Source organism: Mya arenaria, chromosome 4 (assembly GCF_026914265.1).
Source record: "Mya arenaria isolate MELC-2E11 chromosome 4, ASM2691426v1".
In the NCBI taxonomy this organism is placed as follows: domain Eukaryota; kingdom Metazoa; phylum Mollusca; class Bivalvia; order Myida; family Myidae; genus Mya; species Mya arenaria.
Genome location: NC_069125.1, coordinates 54292370 through 54299416, shown reverse-complemented (window position 1 = coordinate 54299416; position 7047 = coordinate 54292370). Strand labels below are relative to the sequence as shown.

General features: G+C 34.6%; 1 long non-coding RNA gene across 1 annotated transcript; it reads left to right on the top strand.

Moving 5' to 3' along the window:
- The first annotated feature begins 2536 nt into the window (after positions 1–2536).
- Positions 2537–4512, top strand: LOC128231419 (uncharacterized). Its single transcript, XR_008260364.1, has 2 exons — positions 2537–3629; positions 4104–4512. It is a non-coding gene; the product is annotated as an uncharacterized LOC128231419 (long non-coding RNA).
- Positions 4513–7047: the final 2535 nt, after the last annotated feature.

Genomic DNA, 7047 nt, shown 5'->3' with positions numbered 1-7047 from the left:
AAGACTATGTCAAACCCTTACCAGATAAAATTTCTAGTGTTTGCAAATTACCACCTTGGCAATGGTTTTATCATATCATAGGATATTAATGCTAGTGGTTTTAAAGAAAATGCTAGTGTTTTTGTATTCGGAATGATATATCATAAGTGGCACTAAATTGAACATAATTTATAGTTCTCATTTATAAAACACATAGCCCAAAGTACATGTTGATCTAAGATTTAAGGCTTGGATGGAGTCAGGTCAAGAAAAATGCATGTAACATTGTTAATACATTGTACTTTCCAACGCAAGAACTGTTTGTTTATTCAAGTAAATAAAGCAATCCCCACACCAAGGAAATGTAGTATTGCTTAACCAGCTCAATTGACATCATGAGTTGGACATTAAATTGCTGTAATTAAAGGCAAATCTAGATATTAGAATTATTCAAACTCTGATTTAGCAACCTTATTATAGTTTAATATATGAACTACTTTTGCGAAATGAAAGCTTTTTTAGATTTACAAGGACGGGTAAAAGTATTTGTAGTAAAGTAAATGTACTGCAACACCTGGTACATGTTGCCTAGGAATCCTACAAATTCTAGGCACTCCAAATGTTACAGTTCTATTCAAGTCGGAGTGCCTGAAATGAAAGCTTCTTGATTCTTCATTCAACATCTTTCTGTATGACCAATGACCAGGAGAATCATGAACCAACAACCATACGCAACTACTGAGATAGTGAGCTATCAGGACAGAGACAGAGGACAATACACGAATGGCCAACTGTTGCATTTATTGATGTCTTCTACAAATATTATCCAAAGTATGGCCCTGTGGTTTAAAGTTCCCCTGAAAAAGAGGTGACAGGTTTTCTATATAGGATATAATTACATCATTGAAAATCTTTTCTGAAACTGCAAATAACAGACCTTTGATATAAAATGACTTAATCAAATTAAAGAAGTATGTGTACTTTGGTTAACATACGCCAACCACGTAAATTAATTTGTTTAGGTCTGATTTAACGACATTGAGATTTTCAAAAGAACTATGACTTTATCTGATTAAACACTTTAGCCCCCCCCCCCCCCCCCCTCCTCCCTCTACCCACACTTTTAAAATTTCCTTTGCAGCTTGCAAGCAGTTTTAGTCTAAAGTTTAAGCTAGCCCATTAAACAGTGACCCTCTTGTGATGTGAAACGATTTGTTTAATGCTTAGAACATCAACATTCCCCTAAATGAAGCCCTAGTCCATCAGTGCTTTCAGCACTTTGATTTTATATTAATTGTACTGATCACACATAAATTCTGTTCTTATTGGCAAAATATTGATTATTGATATTTACGTGAAGAAAGCAATTATCTTGCTTGTTGCTTGCACGTGCAAAGGAATATTACTTTACAACCTCGTGATTTTCAGGAACTATTAACCAGACGCAAATCGAAAAAATTACAATGAATCAGATTCCGAAATGAGCACAAGAACGCATACGCACACTGATTTAAGTCGGTGGAAATGAACGAAATTTGTAGTGAAATATATTTTAACGGCATTTTTGTGTATCATTGTTCGTTGAGTTCATAATGCATATTGTTTAGGTTCCCATATATTTAAGAAATTGGTGTTCATTTATCGATAAAAATACATATTTTTCTGATTTATTAATCTAAACTGTCGAGCACATTGAAAAAAGATTCGCCTGGAGTCTTTGTTTAAACCATTTTTACTTTACCCGACATTGTTTTCATACCGACAACATATTGACTATTGCACGTAATTAATACAGCAACACGGTTACACATTTATACGAGCAAAATCGTAATTTTACTTGAACAAGGCAGTTCAACCAAACATAGTTTTGTCCGACGAGGAATCTTTCAAGGCATGAAAATAGAGAAATGGAACGACCATTATTATTTTTATACCAAACATAATGCAGTAGTAGCAAGCACGCTGGTATAATGCGAATTTTATGGCACCATAATTATATTGCTATAACTTATAGTATAAGACATAGGCGAAACCATTGGCGTCCTTGGGCGCTTCGTTCTTCCTGTTCGTCTGTGTCCGACTCGGAACACAACCGCTTTAACGATAGGAACAAATTCCAAGGACAGTGGAAATTTCCCTTCGATAATTTAAGGAACGCTACTTCTGGTCCTTGGCATTAGGGCGCTGTATGCGTTCCGCCTCGGCCCCGTTCTATTCTGAGAACAGGCGCCCAAAGACGCCCATAAAACAAGACCTATACACTACATACAATGTTCAGTCATAACTAGCTCAGGGATATGGTATGCCGCACATCATTTTTCGATACTCGATAGTGAAGTTGCTACAACTCGCGTGAGTTTTCCGCTTGGCAAGAGGTGACTCGGTGTTAACCGTTTTATTTGGAAGCGATCTGACTCCTTTCGTCTTACAATCTTTGAAGTATTTTATCATCACCGACAATTTTGTTTGAAGACGGTTTGGCAGTGTCAAATTGTTTGCATTATGTAGACATATTCAATAATTAACAAATATGAATTGACGTCAATATTTACAAAACGGTGCATTACCAATTTTATTTAATTATCCATCAGCGGCCATTTGCTTAAAACTGTCGTGTGGTGTCGGTTTATTGAAAGTGTTCATTGATTGATCATTATTAGTTTAAAAATATCTACGAACAAATCATATCATTTAAATGTTCAAACTGGACTTACGACATCATGTGGACAACTTATCGAAGTTTTATACCATGTGCTGCTGACCATATATCACCGCGGAGAATTTTGTTATTAACTCGTTATTAAATAGCAATATTAAAGAGTTTTTTCTCTTAACATGTAACAGGTAATCGTGCTTAAGAAGCAATTCGTTCGTGAATATTTAATGGTTGTCGGTAAAATCTGTAGAATGTGCATGGGCACGGATTTATTAATGAATACAAACTTTGTTTGAAGCTTTCTCAAGAGAAGCGATCGGAAATTCTCGCGGAGCTCTGATGAATCATAAACACGTTATCGTCACAAAAAATTGTTGGCGGCGGATGGAATAATGGAATAACTTTGTTTACTCAAACTAACCACATGTTCGCCGTTGCTAGCTGCTTATGGTGTAAAACCATGTTGTACACGTGGAAAGATAGTGATTTGGAAGATCTTAGAAAATATTTACGAAAATGCTATGGATATGTTTCGATAAACTTCATCTAGTTATCATTATGATTTATTGCATTTTGGTATTGCAGTTCGGATAATAACTACACTACACGTAATCTCAATCTGCGTTAATTGCCGAACTACGTTTTGGACATTCAAAAATAAAAATAAACAAAAACGATGAATTGTTAGTAAATGTGATGAAATTAATATCTTTATTTTGATTGATGTGTGAAGTGTTCGTGGCTAGATATGGCTGTGTTTGTGAACACTAACTTTCAGTTCACGGGCTCATCAATACTCTTCCTGTGATATGTCTCTTGTATCTGACACGGATGGCAACTCGACGACAGTGTACAACAGCGCTGCGCCCTCTGCGGGGGACATTGCTGAGGATCAGTACGGTGTTGCCCTGGCAATCTACTCCGTCCTCGCCCCTGCCTCCTTCGTTTTCGTTATCATCATCATCCTCATGTTTTTCATCGCTCTCATTCTCAAGTAAGATTAAAGCTGAGTTTTCGTTTTATTTTTATTCATGCCTAGACCGAAAACTCACTACGACTTTCGATAAAACAAAGAACGGTTGTTGTTCGTTTCACACAAAGAAACACTCATTTTTCAACTGTGCTAATGCATTACCGATGAACATATAAACAAAGGTAACATTTTGATGGCATTGGGTTAGCTATCAATAACAATCATAACCACACACGAGTAGCAATTTGTTAGTTTAAACAAATTTAATTCATGATAATTATCGGACATCAGATTGCAAAAATATATGTCATAATTTTATATAGATAGTTTAATAAAACAATTTAAAAAGAAAGCAGAGCTTATTATGTTACTCCCATGTTCTCTGCAAATGGTTTATGTTGCTTTCGCAAAATATGGGCAAAATAGCTGTTACCATGAGCATACTTTGATTTTAAGTACGTTTAGATGCTGATTTGCTTTCAAATTTCTCTTCAGTCCACAAAGTAGACGGCTGAATCTATGAAAAAGATGAAATTCGATACTTCGTCGTCGATGAATAACCCGTCCAAAAGGCAGCAAGTGACAAGACAGAACAATTGTGCACATGATTGATAATACTGTTTGGATCAAATACACCTTGTATAGAACATGTTTTGATATGTTCGTACTTTCAATCGATCGCCATTTCAAATGCATTGTTGGTATTTTCGTTAATTTATATACAAGAGCTGTGCCGTCCACTGTACTTTTGACATTTGCTATATTAACATGTGCTTTAATAAAACAAACACTTCATCATAAAAGTATCGTGCTATAATTATGCGGTGTATATCATTCCATTTTATAGGTGAATAAGATGCTTAAATGTTTCCAGAATACTGAATAATAAACGAAAATGCCTAAAGATACTTACTTTATTATTACTTGATGTATTTATTATTACAGGTGGATTCAGGGTATTGGTAATAAAATCTTCAGTAAGCAAACAAGTTCACTGCTCATTTTAAGATGGTGACCTGGACTTTTTTGTTATGTCAAATTAACTTATTACCAAACATAGAAATGTATGTTATGTGTTTTCTTAATCTACGTATGAACCAGTTTTTTAGGTTTTTTGCTGCTTGAAATGGTCAAGTAGTTTTTAATTTGTATAGTATTACATTTTTTATATACGCCCGTTCATAGAAAGGGACGTATCATAGTTCTACTAGCGGCGTACGGGCAAATGTATGTACATTACAAAGGTTTATCCTATTTCATTATGACAACCAGGTTCGCTACATACCCATCAGGGCAAATCACAATAATAACTTGACTGATGAATCTAAAGCGAAACCGACTAGCAAATAAAGTGGGATAAACCTCTGTAATATTATTCATTTTTTTTCCTGAAGTGGCACACCTTCACTTTTTCAGATATAAATATAATAATGAGATATATTTATACGCAGTTCAGAAAATGCACATGTTAAGGACAAACTAAAATCAAAAAAGCAAAGGAAGGCTAGTAGGGAATATTTAAAGCTAAGTTTTACGTCATATCGCTATATATGTATATGATATTTATGTACTTTATTGTTTTCTGTTCAAATTTAGGTATGTATGTAAATATTACATGTACTCTTTTGTTCAAATTTAGGTATTTTATTCATTGGTTTAAACAAACACCAAACAACTGGAGGATAGATACTTTTTTTAAACTGTTTTTGAAAAATCTTGCATAAAATCATTGAATTTCCAATAGCGAAACTATCGCTTTCTGACAATATAATGAGAAAATTTCTGTCACATTCTGAAATATTTATGAGCAAAATAACTCTCAATTAAACTTGTAATAGCATACGTACTTCCGAAATGATCTGAGAGAGTGTTTGTGCGCTGTTGTCTATTTGTTAGACCAAGGCAATGGGAAGTACAGTTATTCTGTCTTCGTGCCCAAGGTTTTGGGCCGATGACATTATTATTCATGATGCATAATTGATGCATAATTGCAGCACAGCTGTAAAGGTGAAGACTTACTTCATCATCATATGACAAAGGAGTTTATGTTTTGAATAAAATTATAAGTGTTTTAGTAATTACATTCAAGCATATCGTAATGGCTGTTTTAGCGACCCCACTGGATTGCCATACAACAAGAATTAAAGGTCTTGCAGCTGACATAATCTTGGCATCAGGTTTACAACATGGTACATCATCGGGCGACAGGGAAACCAGTATAACGAATATATGTAAAATGTGAAAACAAACCAATCATATTGAAATAGAGTACTTAGAAAAAAACATTGTTTAAGCAAATGACAGGTTCATAATTACAAAGTCAAACAATCAAGAATATCTCTTGTTAAGAGTCACAAGACAAGTGCCCAAAAGACACTGAAAGTGAAACACAAAACGCACAGACACCACTAACAGTCCAAACGAGCATACAATTTGGCTATATCATTATATGTCACTTAGTACCGCCTGGTATCGGTCAGTAACACGTGATCACTGAAACACAAGCTCACTGTGTGGTGTTTAAACCAGTGTATATGCGTATAACCGCAAATGTATCAATAATACTGTAATTAAAGATATAAGCCTCATCGGAGCCAACTTCATTTGGAAAACAATGAAGAATAACGTAATAAAGTAATTAAAGTAAAGTAAGTATTTAACGACCTGGACAAGTATTTTTTGGCGTTGGCGATTACAGGCCTCCTTATTCGTCGAGTAGTCGAACTGAAGTATAAAGGTAATTTATTTTGTTCTATGTTATTTAACCCGTTCTTTATTTCGTTATTTCGTGATCAATGTACAATAAATATTCTCAAGGTTTAATTGCTCATAGCTGATTGAATGATATGCATTTTTTTAAATAATCTCTATTACAACCTTCCTTTAATTTCTTAACGGCAATGTCTGATGACTTGTTACTTTATGAAATAGTGACTTGTGACTTTAAACTTATGGCTAATGTAACTTTACCGTGCATTTCAATCATTTAATTGTGACGCATAAAAAGACATTGACGATGGCAGACAACAGCAACAGAGATTCAGATGATGCAAGTTCGTTTTTAGCAATGATACTACCGAAAGGTGAAGTCACAGTTAATAATTAAAGCAAAATCTTGACGTCAAGCCGGTTTCATTTATTAATTTCATACGCAGAATAAACATGTCAAAATCTTTTTAGCAATGAAAATTTCTATATTAGGCTGAAGCAGCGGAGTCTTTTGACAACAATGAAACTGGTCGACAAAAACAATATAAAATTCATTTTGGTTGGCTGAATAACAGTTAAGGGCAGAACAAGCAAGTGAAATTTTGACATAGAGGTTGGACAAGATGAGCACATTCATGTCATTATTTCAACAAAGTCATTTATACGATAGTTCTATGGAAGCCGGGGAGGGCCCTTTTGACTTATGTCTGCTAACTTGTTACTTTTGATT